A 21,514-nucleotide genomic window follows, 5' to 3' on the forward strand; every position below is an offset into this window, starting at 1 on the left:
TATGAATAGAAATATTTTACATATTGCTTTATGAATAGAAACATTTTACATATTGCCTTATGAATGCCAGCTGTGCATCCTCTGTGTTTCAAAAAGCAAGATTCAGGCAGCACAGGGGCTCAAACCACTAATGTTCATGTAAGTCAAAGGGTGGACACTGATGCTTTACCACAGTATCATCAGACAGATGTAACCTGCTGAGCAGTTTTGACCTACTAAAGTCCTAAATGAACATTGACTACTCAGGACTAGTCCCTCACCCAATTATGACATTTCTGTGAGTGACATCACTAGAAAATGCTGAGCAGGAAACTCCTCCATAGTTCTTTCTAGCCTGACAACTTAAGACAAAGTCTTTTAAACATGGATTTTCTCTCCTAGTTGAAGATTAAAACAAGAAAGCCTGGAGTGACCAGCAGTTGAGGTTTTTGATATTACTATATATATTACTTATATATTGTTGCTCTGCCATTATATCAATGCCTATGGGTTTGCTTCTGGCACCATTTCTGTTACAATTACTGCTCACCTTCCATCATCTTCTCCATGGAGCAGCAGCACACATGCTATCAGGTAAAAACTCATTTGCTAGACCAAATGTACACCTGGCAGCCATGAAAAAAAACCCATTTACTTCTAGTTTATCTGGTTCTCTACATTAATTTCTGGTGACACCAGTCCCATCCAGCACTGGAATTGGAACAGCTGTTGTTGGTTTTTTTTTTCAATGCTGCTTTAAGAGGGGGGGAACACCTTCGATTTGAGCTACAATAGAATCACGGAATATCTTCAGTTGGAAGGAACACATTAGGATGGAGTCCTAACTCTCTCCTCCTCACAGAACTACCTAAAAACAAACCAGGTGACTAAGACTGTTGGCTAGACACTGGTTGAGTTCTGACAGGCTTGGTGCTGTGACTGTTTCCCTGGGTAGGCCATTCCAGTGACTCTCCTCTCTGTGAGGAGGCAAATTCCCCCACCCCCTCTGTGGGGAACCTTTTCCTTGTGCCCAAATCCAGACTGTGCACTGGAGATGCTGAAGCCCATACCCCATTACTGCTGGATCAATTATTTTTCAAACAGGATCATTACACACACAAAGCCAAGGCATCAGCATGGTGTTTTGGTTTTTATCCACTTCTGTCCAAGGAAATATTTCCCCAAACCAGTTGGGGGAGGGACTGCTTGAATCTGTTCCCTAGAGGGATCCCATTCAGAAATTTTCTCCCAAATTTCCCTAAACCAGGACATGTCTTCAGAAGCAGAGACCTGCACATACGTGTACCTGGAAGTGCTGGATCAGGGACAGTCTCCACTGAGGGCTGGAGGTGGGATCCAGGCAGCCTCAGCATCCCTGACCCAAGCACATCCCATGGGCTCTGGACACCACAGGGCAGTGGCTCAGGCACCAGCACTGGGCTGGGCACCATGGAAATCACCTATGGAATTATACTTATGTGCTAACATAATAGGTGATACTGGTGATAATTGAACACTGTCTGCACACTAAAATACCTTTTAACAATACCTTTTGCATGTAATTATGAAATAATAATAATAATATGAATATACTAATATTATTATTAAATGATATTACTCATAGTTTCATAATATGAAACTGTGGAAATCATGCTATGAAAAGCCTTTGTTCCCAAAGGAGACACCAGAGTCCTGCACCTTTGTTCAAATAAAGAGACAGAGTCCACAGGGGTGTAACCCCATGGGGTTTCTCTCTCAAGGTTTTGGGGAACACAGCCTCCTTTCCCCCTAAATTCCCAGCCTCATATTGCCCCATTGACTGAGGAGCTGGGATGGTACAGCCTGAATTATGTGTATGTAATTTTTGGCAAGGCTGGAAGAGGTTTGAAGGTGAACATTTGACAGCTGATGCTGTCTTGTGCTAGCCTTGTGTACACTGTGTGTGCTCTCTGTGCAGTGTGTGTGTGCTGTATGTCTGAGTGGAAGAGGAAAAAAAGGGGAGGAAAAAGAATAGAAACACAAAACTTTTAACAGACACTGGGGCTACTTACTCAGCGTTAAACACCAACCAGGGAGAACTAAGCCAAGAAATTGTACGTTATTGGTGCAACGGGGAAAGTGGAAAAATGAATTATTCTATAACTCATTAACTTTAAATTTGGCAAACACTCCAGTTTTTATATATGCCTGAGTGTCTGGTTCTTCTCTTAGGAAGAGACCTGTATATTGGAGGTTCAGATTATATTGGAAAATGGAAAAATGCAGTTATTGGTACGCAAGACTAAAGCCATTGAGGCAAGGAATTTTATGTTGCAGGGAACACTGGAACCAGACAATTATGGAGGAATACCAGAAGCCATAGAAAATGCAGTAACACCCTTGGTTTGGGCTGGCAGAATTCCAGGCTGTTCTGATAAGCTCAGCCTGTAAGCATTACCCTGAAACTGGATCAAAACTGGTAAGGCAGAAACAATACCTTTTAAAATTAGAAAGGAAATCAAGAGTCTAATAGAAAATTTCAGGGAATTTGGATTACTGACAGAATTTGAGTCAGAACATAACACCCCTACTTTGCCAGTTAAAAAGGGGATGAACAAATACAGGTTAGTACAAGACCTATGAGAGATCAGTCAAATAGTCCAGGACATCTACCTTGTTGAAGCCAATTCTTTTGCCCTGTTAACAGCCTTTATGGAATATCATCAGTGCTTTACAGTGATATTTTTGAAGGATGCCTTTTTTTTCATACCCCTTGATAAACAAAGTAAGAGTATTTTTGCCTTTGAGTGGGAAAGGCCAGAAGACTCAGCTTACCTGGACTGTGTTACTGCAAGGATTTAAGAATAGTCCAGTGATTTTTGAGAACCAACTGACAAAGGAACTAGAGATCTGGAAAGAGGACAATCCTGAAGGGTTGGTTCTGCAGTGTGTTGATGACATCTTACTAGCAACTGAAACTAATGGAAATTAGTTGCCTAGAATTGAGTCTCAGAGCTCACAATGATATGAAGAGCATTGAAATGGCAGAGCAGGAAGAAATGGAAGAGCAGGAAAAAACATATGAACCAAGTCAAAATATGCTTCTAGCATTGTTCATGCCCATGGGCTGTATGAAAGGAAAGAGGTCTATTAACAGCAAAGTGGTCTCTGAGTAGCTGTAAACAAGAAATATTGACCCTTCTTGGTGCTTTCCAATTACCCAAAGAAGTGGCCATACAGTGTGAGGATCCCAAAATTCATGTAGGAAGTAGACTTGCAGAGAAAGCTGCACGAGAGGTTGTGCAACAAGGCATCTTAGCATTAATACATAAGAGAGTTATTTCACTTCCAGAAGTTAGCCCTGGACATAGTCAAGCTGATTCAAAATCAGCTACTTAGCTCAAAGCCCTGAATAAAGAGGGTGGGTGGTTGGTGACTCCCACCACAGCTGATTGCAAATTGTAAAGGAGAGAGATCAGCAAACCCACAGGGGAATTGATGTCATGATGTTTGGTCTATGGACTTGGATCTATTGGATCTATTATTGGCCAAATACTTGGTGTCTGTATGACAAAAACAGATAGTAAAATGATGTTACAAAACAGAGTGGCCTTGGATCTATTATTGGCCAAATACTTGGTGTCTGTATGACAAAAACTGTCAGGTCTGTTACAGAAAAATGCTTGATTTGTCTTAAAAATAACACTTTGAATTCAAAAAGACTGCCTCCAGGAATTACTAAGAGAGGAAACACTTCTGGGGGTTACTGGCAAGTTAATTTTTCTGAGCTACCACATGACAAGGATACAAGTATTCCCTGGTATTGGTAGATACCTCTTCCAGATGGCCAGAAGCTTTCCCCTGTTGCACCAACACAAGGTTACAGAAGTCACCAAGGTACTCCTCAAAGAGATCATACCCAGGTGTGGATGTCATCTGATAGGGGACCCCATTTTATATCTGAAATGTTGCAGTAATTTAGCAAGCATTTGGGTATTAGCTGGGATTTACACAGTCCATGGTGACCACAATCTAATGGAAGGGTTGAGAGGATGAATCAGAACTTGTCCAAGGACAACGTTAACAAAATGTGTCAGGAAGCTTTCTAGAAATGGCCACAGGTTTTACCACCAGCCCTGTTATGAATTTGAGCACAGGCCCAAACTAACCTGAAGGTGAGCCTGTATGAGTTTATGTTTGGGAGACCTTTGCAACCTTCCCTGGGTCCAAGGAACAAACTGGGAATCAGGAAATAGAATATTTAATTTCATTAGGGAAATCCTTTAATTAACTTAAAAGATTTATAATTCTCTCAGAACCTCTTACCCTACACACTTTATTCATTTCAGCCAGGGATCACATATATATACATCAAGACCTGGAAATCTGATGTGGAAGAAAATTTGATCTGTCCACCACTACAGCCTGCCTCCCTGATTCAGAATGGGAACATATTCCTTGGGGAATAATTCCCATAAATCTGTCAATGGTGATTCAATATGATAACCTGACTAATATAATGGCAAAGAAACTAAGTAAAGAAACTATCCAAAGCCACAGAAAGGGGATTACAGATTTTAAACAGATAGTTAAATGATGTTACAAAACAGAGTGGCCTTGGATCTATTACTGGCCAAAGAACAAGGAGGTTGTGGATGTTAAACACTGGATAGAGAACATTGCTGTGTACACATCCCAAATGTAATAGAAGGTCTCCAAAGACAACAAAATAGAGCAAGCTGCTGACAGCAATGCTGTCTGAAGAGCCTCTGAAACTAATTGGCTCAATAGAATTCTTCAAGAAATAGGAGAATGGTCCTTGAAAGGATGGCTGACTGAGGTACAGGAAACCATTGCAATTGTGATTATAATTGTAATAATTATCAGCATTGTTATTGGCAGTGTTCACAAAATGACTGACCTTAATCTTGCAGGAATATATGTACTGTAGATAGAACCTGAATTGAGACTTATCAAATGGCCTTAAGGAATTTGGGAAGTTTCAAAGAGGAGGAATTGATGCCAAAGGGTTAATCTGAGAACAGGGAGTTCTGCTGCACCTGTGTACTCTCAGCAAAGAAACAGGGTGTGTGGGCTCTGCTTGCTGAGCAAGGACAAAGGGAGATAAAGAAACCTTGGAGGGGACTGTATCTGGCTCAGGAATGCAGCCACAGCCAAAACAAGACCCTGAACCAGGGGCTGAACCAGGGGAGGGTTTTATGGTAATGAGCAATTATAACATGAGTGAACTTCTGGGAATTGTGATGTGCATGCCTGTGATGAATTGTGCAAGCCAGGTGCCTGCAGGGGATGGGAATGCACACTGGATGGAGCTGTCCCCACGGCCCACAGTTAGTAATGCCTGATTCTGGATGCTGCACTGGTGTAAAGGAGTTCTATTGACCCGACTTTGTCATTTTCAGTGACAACAGAACTGCCAGAATACTATCTTTAAATAATACTTCCAACAACACTACAATGCATTCATTTAACGAGCTAAATGTGGTTTCCAATCGATCTAAAATGGCTCTAAAACTGAAGAATTGATCCAGCATGGCTGGCAGGGAGGTTCTGTAGGGGCAGCATTACAATATTTTCAGTGCTGTCTAGGACACTTCCCACATTTGGCTCTCTGCTGGGAGTCAGAGCCAACGTTGTAGTGATCATGAGTAGTGATTCAACTAATGGAAATCTTTGAAAAGATGATCATGATGCTACTTCTTCTGTCACCTTGCTTTATTAAAAGAAGTAATGCAGAAACAATTGTGCAAATGGAGCTGTTGCTACAATTAAGATGCTGTGGCATGTTTTCTTCAGAGGATGGTACCATGACAGAGCACACAGCAAGGGCTCTCTGACTATCTTGAGTACATTTTCTATTTTGCAGCATGTTTCCAGAATGTTTAAATGATAAACAGTGCCTGCAAGAGTCACTTCAACAGAAATCCAAAGGAGTGGCATACCTATGACATGGTGAGTGTTTTATGTGGGTGTGTGCGTGATGACAGGAGGATCAGATTCTGTTGTTCTAGTGATTTAGAGTTGAGATTAACATGCCAAAATGGTAGAACTACCTTTGTGAGCTGCTGAGATAACAAATATCTTGCCCAGTTAACTTGTTGGTTGGGGTTTTTTTATTACTTTTTGAATAGCTGTGGGGGTTAATAGCAGGAAAGGTTAGGAACACCTAAGGGCCCTGCTTGCTTCTATGTTGTTCTAAAACTCCTTCAGCTTATCTGTTGACAAATAACATAACATTAATTAATATCATGTTTTTGGCATGTTCCAGTTGTTGATAGGGAAGATAGTAAAAGAGCCAAGTCGTCTTAAGATCCTTCTTAATGCTCTTGCTCATCTTTGTGTTGCTTCTGAAAATAATCTGCATCCTCATGCATTGGCATTCTCATGTTTTTAATACACAAGCCTAGCCAGCTGCTATCTTCTGTAAAAAGAGATTTGAGCATCAAAAACTTAAAAGCATTGTTAAAATGCATTTAAAAGCATCTGTTAAAAGCATTATGACACTCTCACCTAAAAATAGCACATGATGTTTGTGACAAACTATAATCTGGTGAGAATGGACTTTATGTTCTCCATTTTTTCCTTATTTAATCATCATTGGTTAAATTTACTCCAAATGTAACCAATGCCTACATTTGGATTTCCTTTTAACCAAACAAAAAAGGCTCAAAAGCAGTATATTGCTGTCACCTGAGTAAGATGCTGACAAAGCTGCAAGTAAAGAAAGCTCATTTTTAAATTACTTCTGTTCTCTCCAGGTTTAGAAATACGAAAAGAATGGAGGGGGAAAGGTGGCAGGAGCAGAAATAGCTTTTGCTCTTTCTGTTAAGAATTGGTGCCTTTTGCTGGATTAAGGTGGTAAAGTTGAATTAATAGAAAAGCTGTTCCTTTATAGAGTCTGCATGTTATTTTAGCCTGCTCTTTTGAGGGTGAATTTTGGAATGCTTTACTTCATCTCAAGAAGCCCTTAATATTGAACCATGGCTGTCCTTTAATATTTTGGCTGTAATATATGAATAATGGAATTGGGACCATATTATGGCAAAGAAAATTATGGATGTTGATGGTAAGAAAAAACCCACATGAGAATGAAAACATTCTTCATGCTTTGTATATTGCAGTTTTTAATGTGCTGCTCCAAAAGGAGTATGAGGTGACATATTTTTCTATTTCCTGACTTGCTTTCAAATAATTTCAAAGCCTTTGTGTTTTAGGTAATAGCTCAGTTTTCAGGGAAATAATGGTGTGGTGATGTACAGTGACTTGGAAATACTGTGACAGGATAAAGAATTGGTGACAGAGGGATTTATGCATATAAATTTTTTCTATTTTTGTTACCATAGTGACTTCCTTCAAGAACTAATTGAACTGATGAAGACGTTGTTCTCCCTATGTTTTTTCTCTTTAAATTTTAAGGTATGCTCTTTGAGATTTGTTTTAAAGTTGCTAAATCATTTGTTTTTAAAAGCAGTCCTAAAATAACACAGAGGTCTTGTTTCTTTTGGGAAGGGCTCAAGGTTCCAAGGCTTGATGGCTGTTTCTCACTGCTCTAAACTTTGTTCTCTTGACATGCTGGGCTGATAGAAAAAAGTCCCTAAGGAATAAACCCCATAAGAAAGATGAGAGATCAGCCCAAAGTGGAATGTCTGAGCTCTGACTCGCTGGCTAACCATTTAATGGCAACTTTTCCTCTGCTGCTCTCATGTGCTGGTCCTTTCTCAGCTGTCTGTATGGTACTGGTTTACTTCCCAGATAGGACTGTCCTGGTTAATTTCTCTGACACAGTCTAATATGGTGCCAGCCATGGTCAAAACTTCTTGGATCTTTAAGACCTCAAAGACTTTTAACCTTTAAGGGTTAACCTTCATAGTTTTCTACAGACTAAGCTAAGCACTGGTTGTTTTTTTTTTCCCTTTGGCATGTAGAAGTTGGATTGCACATTGTGCTTGTGTGGACTGTGTTTTGAGACAATGTTCAAAAAACTTAATCAACAGCTAGGTCCTACATTGCTAACTACATCTATTTTAATAATAGAAAATGAGACGTTATGAATAGACATGGAGAGCACATTAACTGGACAACATGGAAGAATATGCACAGAATTAACACTGTAAGTTAAAGATTGGACTACATCAATACCTCAATTACTGATTTACATCTGTTGAACTTTCATAATCTATTAACAATTGCTTTACTGCAGCTTGGAGTGTTGAAATCCCATTCAGCCTCGTAATAGCACTAGCATCAATGAAACCCCAAGCAAATTCAAATTTATGGCTAAAATTGCCTTCCAATGCTTGTTTCACAGTCTGTGTTGTGTCTTGTTTGCATCAGTTCCACTCCCAGTGGGCAGCTCTCCAAACTGCAGAGCAGCTACTGCTTATGGTGCTGATATCTTTGTTGGCAGCTTTTGCTAAATAAGCAGCTGAATTGGTTGGGCATTAAACCTGGCATTAAACAGGTCACCAGGCATTCTGGAAAAGTTTTTGCTAAGCACTGAATGTGCTCTTTCTGTGTCAGCTTCTCTGCTGTATCTTCTCACGTGTCACGTGCAGCTTCATGCACATGTATCTTCTTGCAAATGTCATATTCAGCAAAACATATTAATGGAAAAAGATACTAATCCATGTACTCTGACACATTCCACCAGTAATCTGAGAGTCCTGCATCATGAAAATTCAACAGACCTTTTAAACTTAACATGTGGCCAAGCATTGAAACATGGCTGTGCTCGATCTAGCTATTTATCTAAGATTTATCTAATAGTTTAGCTATTTAAGTGTGTTGTATATTGTTTTATATCTGCCACCAAGTGGATCAAAGGCCAAATTTTTTTTGTATTATGAAAATTATTTTAATCTTAACTGGGGAAAATTGTAGAAATTATGGTTCTTCTTGTGGGAAATTGTGAAAAAAAAAAGACATCCTTTGAAAAGTCTCTGGTTTGGCACAGTGGCATATTTTTGGTTTTGGTTTGTTGTATTTTTCTGAGGTTTTAATTTTTTTTTTTTTTTGTTTGGTTTGGTTGGGTTGGGTTTGGTTAGCTAAATCTGGACTGCTGACCAAAAATGTAATGTTTAAATGCTTCAATTCTGCTTATTTTCCTTCAGGGTAATATGAGTCAAACGAGGTATTTGACCTCTCCCACTCTATGATAAGTTAAATCTTCAATATGAAACTATGAAGTGTACTGAATTTTTCTACCAACTTTGTTAGTTACATGCAGTAAAAAAAAAATGTAGCTAGCATTTGTAATTTCCTCTGCAGGAAGTGAAATCATCAGTTTGTGTAATAAGTAAGTTAACCTTTAGAAGTGAACTGAAATATTAGCATTGAGACATTGTAGTGACAGGTGCCACAGCCTCTTTTTTTCTCCTCTTTGCCAATTATTTTGTTTATTTTTGTACTGCCTAGGATGGCTCATGTAGTCACAGTGCTGCTGAACAAATGAACCTCAGTCACGAGTTGAGCAGACTGTGTATTGTTTTCCCCTTGCACCACCCCAGATTTTGAGGAGGGTGCCAGCAAGCTGTTACAGATGTTGATATGTAGAGCAATTGTTTTTAGTACTTAGACCAGAACAGAGAGTCATTTCTGCATACACTTATAATGTCAATTGATAACAATGGCCTAAAAGATAAAAGTTTTGTAAAATATTACCTGAAATAATGTCATTAGGTTGCTTTCTTAGTTTTAGTCTTTCTTACAGATCATGCCATTCAAAACTCACATAATTATGAGAATTGTATGTTTGCAATTCCAAACTAGGTTAAGCTGATTGCTGTTTGTGTCTAGTTTTACCAATCATTTTATTGATGCTCAACTGACACCAATGCAAAATAAAAGAAGTCTAATTAAATTTTTCCTAGGGAATTCTGCTGAGTTGGTTTGCTGTCTTACTAGGTAAAGTTCTTATCTTAATTCCTAAAAGAGAGGTGGATGTAAATGTAAATGCTCTCTTTATCTGGGTCAAAAAACAGATGATAATTATGTTGATATAATGTGGAATTTCACATTTGCATTGCTTATCAGTATGAAACTTCTGTGATTTTCATTTTTATCAGTATCAGTTTTTGTTGAGATTAATCTATTTTTTCTTTAACCTTAATTTTTCTTTGGGGTGAGGCTGCTTCTTTGTTCTGTTTTTCTATTATTTCATGTGTCACTTCTAACTTTTGATTTTTTTGGACAGTGTTGTCCACTGTAGTAATGCCATATATTTTAACTATAAATGCTATTTTTTGTATTAAGCTTAAATGTTCTGAAATGAATTTATTTGTCTGCTTAGATTGATTATATTTTGATACATCTGTAGGTATAAAAAAATGCTGCTGTTATTTGTAGTACTAGTAGATATGCTTTGCAATTTGAGTATTATATATTTTTATTTTTCTTTAATTTTATTGCCTGGGTCTTCAATAATTCATATCCTTAAAAAATGTTGTGGGTGTAAACCACAGCTATTTTCACTCTTTGTGACATAGCTTACTGTATTTTACAACTTTGGTGTCCTCTAAGAAGAATACCCCTAAAGAATTTCATATGTAGGTAACAGTGGGCAACTGTAGGCTCTGCATTTTATTTATGTTTCAGTCACTGCTTTTCTGTGAATCTTCCATAGAAAGTACTACATTTATTAAAGAAACTTTCTACTATCCCTTCTTTGATGTGAAGTGCTTTTACCTTTTATCCAAACTTTCTAAGGAATATTAGGGAAAAAAAATTTCTATTAAGAATATGCATTTGTCAAAACTGAAATTACTTTTGGAAAAGGATGACATATATGAATTAATTAGCTACAAGAAAAAACCAAATCATTGAAACCCATGCATATTTATATTCCACAAATAGCTCATAATTTTTTTTTAGTTTTACAATGGAAAAATTATGCTGAAATTACCAGCATTGCTATTGCTTTAAATGGTCAGGTTTGGATCTTTTATTTCTAGTTTAGGTATATGATACACTCTAAGATTTCCTTATAGCTTTGTTTGGATTGGATCCCACTACCCATCCCCAAAAGATGAAAGCAAAAATCCACTTTGTGTGGTTTTTCAGGGTATGAAAACAACTCTCCTGATTTTTCTCATATTCCCTAAACTCACAGCTTTGTGTCTCACAATTGTACTTTTTTCTGTATGTTGCCTGATTTTTTAATCTTTCTTACTCTGGAAAATTATTTAGAGCCCATTAAAAGTGTGAACATAGAACAGCTATGAGATTAGTGTAAAAAAGAGATCTCTTCCAATCTACTCAGCCTCCCCCCTACACTGTAGATTTTTTTTATTTATTACATGAATATATATTGATAATATATTAGTGCATTTAAGACTATTACCATCCACAGTACACTTGAACTCAAACATGGAAGAACAGCACATGGAATAATTTTTAAGCACTTGGTTTATCAGAACTTTCTGAGGACCAATGTACCTTTTTTGGTCTGATTTTCTAAGAAAATGAAGCTGCTATAAACATATATTTTGCTTACATTGTTGTCTGTAAATGTTCTTTATGCTGCAGCAATACTGAGATTCTGTAAATGTCCCAGGAGAAAGCAGCAGAGAGAAAGTGCTATATACATGCTGTGTTTTGAATCCCATACTATTTTGTTAACAAAATATTTTAGGAGAAAAAAAAGAAACAAGTGGCAAGTTTCATTTCTGCCCTCAAAAGTTTATCTCACTGCTTTCTGGCCTCATGATTAGGGAGAAAGGAAACAATTGCTCCCCATACACCTTTACTAATCTTCTACTGATTCAGATATCTTTAGTGTAGGAGCCTTCAGCTGCTGTTTCCTCTGTTGAAAAGTTTTGGGTGGGTTTGTTTTTTTTTTTTTTAATTGGCTTATTTGCTCATTTATTTTGAAATTTATTTCTTCTTCATGTGGAATCTACTTCTAAACTTCACCCACTGTTGCTTTTTTTCTTCATCTTTCAGGTCTTCCATTTCCTTTTTATTGAGAGTGGGGCATGGGGCAGAGACAGCTGCATCAGTTGTACCTTCTGTGCTTTATGCAGTGCTTAGGGACAGTGATGTACTTTGTTGTCTCTTTCTTAATGACTTTTATTCATTCAACTCTCTTTTTTTGGCTGATTTGTGTAGCTAGGTCATCAGCACATTTTGTTGTGTTACAGTTTGTCTCTTTTTTCCAAAACTTGTATTTTGAGGAACACAAACTGAAGGATACTTTTACAGATAATATTCTCTAAGTAGATAAAAGTAGATACCAAGATATTAAATCTTTCCATTTGGTATTAATGGTGTTCAGTTTTACCTTATGTATTTAAATCTGCAATCAAGTTAGTGTAATTTCTGTTTGCCACGTTTCTTTCATTCTGGTTTCATTCAGTGTTTTTTCAGTCCTTACAAATAGGCAAGACAAAAAAAAAAAAAAAAAAACAACTTAGCAATGAATGTGCTCTTTTCAAAAAGACAGTTTAAAAGTTCATGTGAGTGCTGGCTTTTGTGGGATCACTATTCTGGCATGCTGTGAGGGGAAGTGGTGCTGGAGGAAGCCAGTGTACTCGGTCAGCAGGGGTGTGGCTCCTGAGACACACATTGCACGTGCAATTTGGGAATTTGGGGGTTTTCCATCTGCAGTAATAGCCCTTTGTCAAAGTGCACCTTCTCCCAGCTGTGAACCTAGAGGGTGCTGGAGACCTGTGCAGGGCTTGGCCAAAAGAGATGATTGGCATCTCAGCTTTGTTTGTGTCATTTGGTTTAAGGAAAAATTGTGAATGGCATTTTCTAAAATGTGTTTCAATGTATTTTAGAAGGGCTGGCTAACTGTGCTGAGGTCTGAAGATGCAAAGAAGTCCAAATTAGTACCAAGGTTTTGATACTGAGTGTCCAACTCACTGTTGTGTTAGGTGATATGCCATCCCCTTGCCCTCCTAGACAGGTAAAATTTAGATCACCTTTCTGATATTTTTACGAAATAAACTTTTCAGTGCATATTTGCAGATTATTCAAAAACTTAATACTACATATTGTCAGGGCAGGAAGTTAAGGAAAAAATGTTATGGCTTCAAGAAGTAAATGGTTTGGAATTTGCAGTTTCTCCATCACCACCACACTGTTTTTCACAACAGAAGAACAGGAAGAGGATATTCAAAAACACCCTTGAGGAGGACAATGTGCTTAGAAATATAAATTCTATGTTGTCATTATAGGCCTGATACTTTCAGTAACTGGCTATTTCTGCCACTGATGTGGTTAAGACTTTGTCTGGTTTAGAAACTTCAGATTGACTCACTTCAAGACAGTTTCATCTGCTCTATGAACAGCAGAGCTTTTTATTCCCAAGCCTATTCTACCACTATCAGTAAAATCTGCTGCAATTTCAGTTTACTCCTTTGGTTTCTAGAATTGCAGTTTCTTCTTGCAATAGCCTGAATGTTACAGATGCTGAAGGATGCCTATCTAATATTTTGCCTGTATACTCCTCTTATCCTAATAAATAGATTAATTAATTCATATCAATATTCAGGGCTGACATATTACATTATTTATGATTATGTCATTGTCAAGATTACACCAGTTCTACTTCACTGCTCTGTGGCTGGAAGATTTGATTCTAGTTAAAAGAAAGTTAAAGAGATTTTGTCTACCAAAAATTAACTGCTTGCACAGCTGACAGTTGCTTTTCCTTCTTCTAAACCACTCAAACATCTTATCAACTTAGAAACAGAAGTATACAAATGTAGTGAATACCCTAAGTTGTAAGTGGAAGGTTCTAGTGGCTTAAAGAGTCCTTTCTGTATTACAGAGACCCACTCAAATCCTGACCATCCTCCCTTTCTTTGCCCCTCTGTCAAGAAAGAGACACCCTTAAATGAAACTCCTTTTGTTTGATTCATTACATATTTTTTTCTTGTAATGTACCTGTACCTAAATTCTAGGCAGTGCCAAATCAGACAAAAGTGCAAATTATTTACACAAATTCAGGATGTTGTTATCACTCAATCATGTTTTATCTACAGTCAAAAACTATCATCATCATCATTGCATCTGTGGTTTTTCTTGAAAAATATCATTGGAGAAGATGGGGAAGCATCTTGTTGATTTTGCAATTTGGCAATGCACATCCATGTAAAATATTAAAATAAAAGGTTTCAGGAGGGACAAGTAAAATGTTTCTAATGTGGAAATACTTATGTTATGAGAGAAAATCATTATTTCTCCCCCCCCCCCCCCCCAAATAAAATGATTCTAACAGAAAGCTTGAAAGGAGGAATGGAGATACAGGCATACTGTTATATAAGTACTCACTCTGTCCTCCCATCTCTTTAGGAAGGGACTTTAAATGGTGTAAATTTTATCCTGGATCTGGGCCTGACTTCAGATTTGTTTTTTGTTGCTGAGGAGCATATTTATTTAAAGGACACTTGGGTTAGGAAAATTGTTGGACAGTTGAAACCTCGTAGAAATGGAAAAAGTATAAATAATTGAAAAACTGCTCAGCCTAATTCAGCAAACTGTGACATTAACTAGTATTCTTTTGCCAGTAAAAGCTATGTCCACATTAGGATATTTTGGAACTATAGCTAGGCCAAATATTGTGCATCTGAGTCTTTGCCACAGCAGAAGGAACAACTTCCACATTTTCTCCTCTAGTTGCACTGCTGGAGGAAAACAGTGCAAAAGATTATTTAAACATAAAAACCTCAAAAAACCAACTGGAGTGACTGTCAGTTATTCTTTACATAGAAAAATAAACTGTGTTATCACAAATGGATCTGGATGAGCTTTCAAGCACCTCCTGCTTGCCTCAGGCTGATCAAACCACCAGGCAATTGTCCAAGCATAGCAGGCTTGGTAACTCTGAAAAGGAAGGAGTAAACAATGACATTTTTACTCTGGAAAGTGCTTGGTCTCTGCCAAAAGGTTCCTTCCTTCCCCATGTGGAAGTTGTATAGCAATGGAATTACGTTGTCAGGGCTTTAATCTCTGAATTGAGGGATTATTCCAGCAATTGACCCTTCTTAGCGTAGGACTGAAGCTGTGGGCACTGTCACAAAACATTGGTGGGTGGAGATTTGTAGCTTTCTGCTAACAGCACTGGTGTGAAAAGCATTCTGCACACTCCACTGTGGTTTGTAGGACATGCTAGCAGCTGCAGTGGTGATGAGGAAAATGAACTGGAATCATGCTACCTGTATTTAAAGAGAGAACAATCACATGCAGCTAGATAGAATTAGCATTAATAATTCAGATTAAATAAGGGAAAGAATTAAAAAAATACCCTAATCATCAGATGGTTGTTGTATATATATGGTTTGTGTCTCACATGGCTACTGAAGACAAAACTGTTGAAAGCTGAGGCAAGCTAGGAGGACAGCCCTAGTGATCCAAGCTCAAGGCTGGAGGGAAGTAAGTTTTCCCTGTGAAAGTGGTTATTGGTGTACCTTTGTGTGTCTGGAATTATGTCTGGATAATATTTATTTGGGATTTTTGAACATGCATTGTCCTACTTGCACATAGTATCTTTCCAGAATAATGTAATTTTCTGAATAAGCATGTAAACTATGCATATTAAAGCAGAGGCCACATTTTTTGGCAGAAGTGATTGCTCCATGGTTTAACCTCTGCCTAAATATTTTGACTGTGACAGAGTACTGGGAACCAAAGAGTTTCCCAATAAATTTTAGCTCTTTTGGGTGTTCCTACAGACATGTTTATGTGAAAACTTTCTCTAGGTTCGTTTGGAAATGTAGCTCCTCCCCTGCAAACCAGCTGAATCTCTAGATGTGAATGGCACTGATTTACACAACTGCTACTACCTCTACAACAGAAGAGCAGAAAAGAAGTCATATTGTTTTGAATTAATGATGTCTATAGCTCACCTGCTGAGGACTTTTCATGCATTATTTCTAATATCATGCTCTCTCTGCCACATGAACAAAACAAAAAAAATTCCCAAAGCAACACATATTTTCTCTCATACAAGATGTATGCAAATAGCTGGGAATAATTGTGAATATATTATAAGCTCTTTTGCTTCTGTCATAGGTATTACTTTATAAATACAAAAGATGAGGAAGTTTTGGGGTTTGCAGCTTAACAATCATCATAAAAGGCAAACCAACAAATCCAAAAATGGGTGGACAAAAGGAGACAAAAAATGTCTTCTGTGAATCTGCTTTACTTGGAGATCAGACAAATTTACTCACTTTAAAATTATTCTATTGAAACACAGCTTTTCCAAATTTGCCATGCATGGTCATTAAAACAAAGTAAATGAACATCTTTTCTATATAATTCAAAGACTTTGGTTCCATATCTTGCTGTTTTTTAAGAGTTTGTAGTTAGCAAGCCTGAAAATAAAGTTTGAAAGAAACAAATCTCATTTCTTACTAAAAAGGACCCCAAGCTTCCAAGACAGAAATATTAACCTCAGTATGCACTTTTATTTAGGGTCTTCATCCTACTTATTTTGCCATTTTTTAAAGCTGTTCTCTGTGCAAATCTTTGCATGGGTGAAGGTCTTGTTGCTCATCAGAATTTCAGTCCACAAAAGCAGCCAGAATGTGGGGTCTTGTCAATGACCAGCTCATTTTGAACATTGTTTTTTAAGGATTGCAGCTTTTTGTAGATTTGACCAAGCCAAAATTTGCTTTAATACCTGGGAAGCTGCTTGAATGCTACTCAGACATGAGTTTTTGTGATAGTAATTTCTTCTCCATTTCAATATACCTTTTCTCTTTGAGTTTTATATCTGATAGTGAATACCATTTTTAGATTGTACCCAAGTCAAATGCTTGAGTGGGAGTTTTTACTCACTGGCTAGAAGAGTAGTTTCATATTAGACTAAACAAGATATGGTAACAGAGCAGCCAGATAAGCATTCAGCAATGTCAGCAAAACAAAGTGAATTTTCTTTTTCCATGCTCTGCTTTGCAGTCAAACTTCAGCAGGATTATTTAATCTGTGTAATAAAGCTCATCTTGGTGTTTGAACTTGAAAAGTGTTTTAGTGAAGTGCCTGCTCCTTTCAGGACAATCAGCATGGTCAGACTTTCCAACTGCACCAAGACTTTTGTTGATTATTTTAGAGTTCATCAGAACAATGTTACAGTGTTCTGCCCTTGCATTTCATCTGGCTTGGTTCACTTGCAGAAGGAGGGAGTGCCAGATGCATCTGCTAGGGAAAAAAAATTATATCTGAGCACAATATACAAGGCTTTGTTTTTTCCAATTCTCAACTTTTAGGCAGTGGAGTTGTTAGTCATTCCTGAGTCAAGAAGATACAAAAAGAATTCCCTTGCTTTTGGCAATTCTTGCCACTTAAGGATGGTGATTCTAAATACTATAGGCACTGTGCATGAGTAAGCCATGGATTGTGAAAGAAGATAAAAGTCTGATATTTAGCCCTAAATATGTTCATAAAAAATTGAATTACTCCAATAATTTCCAGTAAGCTAGAATTTCCTGACTTTTACTGTTGCAATGCCAAATTAATTTAGCCTCAGATAAGAAAGAAAACCACATGTGACCATCTGAAAAAATCCTTGTGGCTTAGTTCTCAATGATCATAACTAGGACAATGGTATTTACTTGTAGGCTGACAGAATAATTCTCTAGCCATAACTGAGCCCACACCGGAAATTTAGGAAAACATAAATTTTACTTTCAAATAGAGTTTATATAACATAATACTGAGTAAATGTTCATGAGCTTGTACACTTTACTCCATGACTGCATAACAATAGGTTTTGTTGGTGATGCTGCTTATTGAAGCTGGTTTTATTTGGAAGGACTGATTGCTATTCCTGTATTCTGTATGAAGAGGAGAGGATCTTTCTGTAGTTCCAGCCTAGGAAAACACTGCTTGCTTTCTCTGTATGTGGCATATTTAAAACTGGTTAGAATATGGATGTCTCATTGGAAATAGAAATATTTAATGTATATGAGAGGAGAAGGAAGTGATCAAGCTGGAAAAGACAATTGTGTAGTTCACAGAAAAGATCTGTAAAGATTTTAAATAGAGTTGTTTGATTGTTTAGCTGCCTGTGGGGGAATGCTTAAACTGGAAAGAGCCATCTAGACTGTTTTCTTCTTTTTGGCATTCTGCCCACCAGAGGGACAGAGAGTGGGAGTGTTATGGAACTGGTGACAGTTTCTAATGCAAATGCATCAGAACATCAGTCAGGGAGCCCATAACCAACCATTAATACCATGCCAGAGAAATGGCATCATGCCAGTGTGCCTAGCACAGTGTTTGAACCAGATGGATTCTTCCCCTGGCAACTGGGAGAGTCAGCCTGTGATTGTTCACCAGAGGCTCTGATAGAAATATCAGAGTGTGAGTGGGGAAACTGCACGTGTCCTGAACTATCTAGGGAGATACAGGCAAGCAGCATCTTCCTCCTGAGCTTGTTTGTAAAGTACACAGATTGTTTTGTTTGCTTGGGGCAAGGCTCCGCCAAGAAGTTCCTTTTGACTCATCTCTAGTTCTTTAGCCAAAAATACAGCAAGTATTCTTCAGTCTCAAAGTCATATCCTCTGTATTTTGTATTAATAAAATAATGTTTTTAAGATGATGAATGAACTTGATCTAACAGCCTCACCATGAGTATTTTCTCAGACTGAGCAGGAAAAGTATGAAAGGACACGTAGCTGAGAGATTTCTGTCTCTGTTCTCACAGGTTGTTTCTGTCTGCAAGTTAAGGCAACTGTTTCAGGGAGCAGATTTCAGTGTTTGAATGTGTCAAAGCTTCCCTGCATTTTTCAAACCCACCATATTATTCAAATATTTCTTCAAAATTAACATTAAGATCAGTTGGTGTACACCCTACCAAAAATAATTCTTTTCTGAGCACTTCTGAGCATTTTTTGAGTTATTTTCTTAGTTCTCCTGTTGCTTTTACATTCCTGCATCTTGGGTTTTTCACTATTCATTAGCAAATGTTTTATTTTCCTGCTGTTCCATCTCTAACTTCTTTCAGAGAGCAAATCATCCAGCAGAGTGACTGAGGAACAGTAGTATCCTATCATGACTGTCATTCATGTTAAATAAAACAAGGGGGCAGAGGACTCTTGCTGTTACCATTGATTTATTAAGTTTGCAGACTAATACTAATTAATTCAGCTTTTGTGTAATAAAGTCCCTACCTAGCTACCTGTCCATTTGCCAAAGTATTCTCTTATAACATTCTTTTGTTACCATGCAGAAATATTTCAGTTATCCTGTATCCTGTGTTGTCAATCCTCTTCCATATTTAAATTGCATTTGCTCAGGATGTTGTGCTAGAATCTTACTATACTCCAAAATTTCTTATTGAGAAACATGCACTAAAGCCATAGATCAGATGTGATTTTATAATTACCTTATTTTGTTACAATTGTATGGCCTCAGGGTGAATAACACTGTTAGTCAACAATCATATCAGGCATGTATTTAATGATGTGTAATAAATAAATGATGTATTCTGAGAAGGGGAAGTTTGTAGTTTTTGAAAACATTTGGTAATGTGCTACAAAATATGAAAATATGGCAGTAATATTTGCAAATAATAATTTGAAAATCAGTATTTGACAGTGTTTGGGCTATCTTTCATGCTATATAAATGATGGTGCATGGTGTAGCTGTTTTGGAAGTCTTGTAAAATGCAGTGGGGCAACTTAAACATGAGTCACATGCTAGTTTTTTTGCTGATTTTGCTGAAGAAGTCCTTTGGGGTTTTTTTGGTCCCTTGTTTGCCTGATAATTAGTTGAAATAATTATTGGGTCTGGGGGTTTATCACACAAGCCAGCTGAATAAGGTTAGAAAAGCTACAAAAGCTGAGTTGAGTCGATCCCTGGGGATGTATGAACCTTTTTGCTCCTGCTTGTCACAGTTGTAACTTTTTCAAAGAAAAAGTTCAGGGATGATGAACATTGAAATGTTTTGCCTGAAGAAGTAACCACAGCACCCAATGCAATGTCTCACAATGTACTAGAAAAGGTTGAAGGGGAAAGTGTAAACTGCTTGGAGCTGCAAGTATCAAATTAATTGGCATTTATGAAATAAAAAGTGCTCTTTTTTTTTTTAGTTTTTGTTGGCTTTTTTTAATCTGTACTATTTTCTTGGAGAGTTGGAACTTCTGTATCTTTACTTGTAATAGTACCATGTCATCTTCTTCACCTGACGATTTTCTTGCATTCAGTGATCTAAAGTCTTGTGACTTATTTTCATTATTATTATTATTGTCATTATTATCATTATTATCATTATTATCATTATTATCATTATTATTTTTAGTGCCACTGGCACAGTGTTCCTAGGGTTCATATGAAGCCTGTCTCTTCTATGGGATCTTTGCATTACAGAAGCATCCTTATTTTCAGGGATGAATCTGAAACCTTGTTCCCAACATTGTCAGTTCAGCCAGATGTTAAATTTCCGTATTCTGTTAATTTTGACAGTCTGGCATTGTATAAGCTGTGTGAGTTCTCTCAAATCCCATTGCTTTACATCTGTGTTGTCATACTCTGGTGGAGGGATTACAAATGATTCCCTCACACCAGGGTAAGGGAACTGAACATACTCATGCTTATCATATCCTATCTGCAGAGAATAGAGTTTGAAGCCTCAAACTCTGAAGTATTTCCATAAGAATATTCTCTCCTAAATCCTTTTTGGCTTGGCAAATTCATTGTAAATTAATACCTTCAGTGTTAATGCTTATGATATGGTCGACTCTCATTGAGAATTATGGGAATTCTGAAACGGCATTGGCATTGGAATTAAAGTTCATACATGTTCAATATTTACCAAGCAAGTCTTTGAAAGATATTTTTTCCCAACAATTCCATGTTGACAATTACAAAAAAAGAGACTAAGTACTATATCTCTGCATCCTTTAGAACTTATTTTTGCCAACAATAAAAGTTGCATCATCTGAGATCTTAAAATTGGTGTTTTGATTGTAAATGTCCCTTGTTTTAGTAACGTCACTAACTCCTGACACGAGATTCTGTTAGTCTTATTATTTCAGCAATAGCTTAACATGGGTGTCTTTCTGCTTTCAGAATCCCCAGAATTGTTTAGAGTCCTTTAAGTCCCAACTGGAGGGACTGAATTTGCTGAGATGTTTGCTACTCATGTATTTTTTTTGTTCCTTTCTTGGAACAGCTGACAGCCTTTCTCTGCAGTACCAAGTTTCTGGCTGTAGAAGCAGGTGTTGATGTTTAAAATGCTGGCATTATAAAATTATGGATTGTTGAGCAGTCACCTGCTTAAGGCTCCACATTATTATCCCTCATTACTTACTATTGATGGTTTTCTTATGCACAGATTTTAGAGCTACTGAACACCAGTTTTGAAATCAGGAATCCCTTATAAAGCTTGGAATCATCTCAGCCAGCGACATACCCACTTTTCTCAAAACTCATTAATAGTGACTTGCAGTGCAACAGCTGATGTAATAATGGGTGTGTATAAACAAATCTCTCGTTTCCTGGCAGATATTCTCATACCCCTGCCTTGCTTTCATTGCTATCAGATTTCCTCAGGATGGTTACAGCTTTTTATTTCTTTCATTTCAAAATT

At 37.4% G+C, this 21,514-nt stretch overlaps 1 protein-coding gene across 1 annotated transcript in view; it reads left to right on the plus strand.

Annotated features, from left to right (window-relative positions):
- Positions 1 to 21,514, plus strand: part of IMPG2 (interphotoreceptor matrix proteoglycan 2) — a 92,304-nt gene that overhangs the window by 63,378 nt on the left and 7,412 nt on the right. The gene's annotated exons all lie outside the window — the stretch shown is intronic.

This window comes from Oenanthe melanoleuca, chromosome 1 (genome assembly GCF_029582105.1).
Source record: "Oenanthe melanoleuca isolate GR-GAL-2019-014 chromosome 1, OMel1.0, whole genome shotgun sequence".
NCBI classification, from domain to species: Eukaryota; Metazoa; Chordata; class Aves; order Passeriformes; family Muscicapidae; genus Oenanthe; species Oenanthe melanoleuca.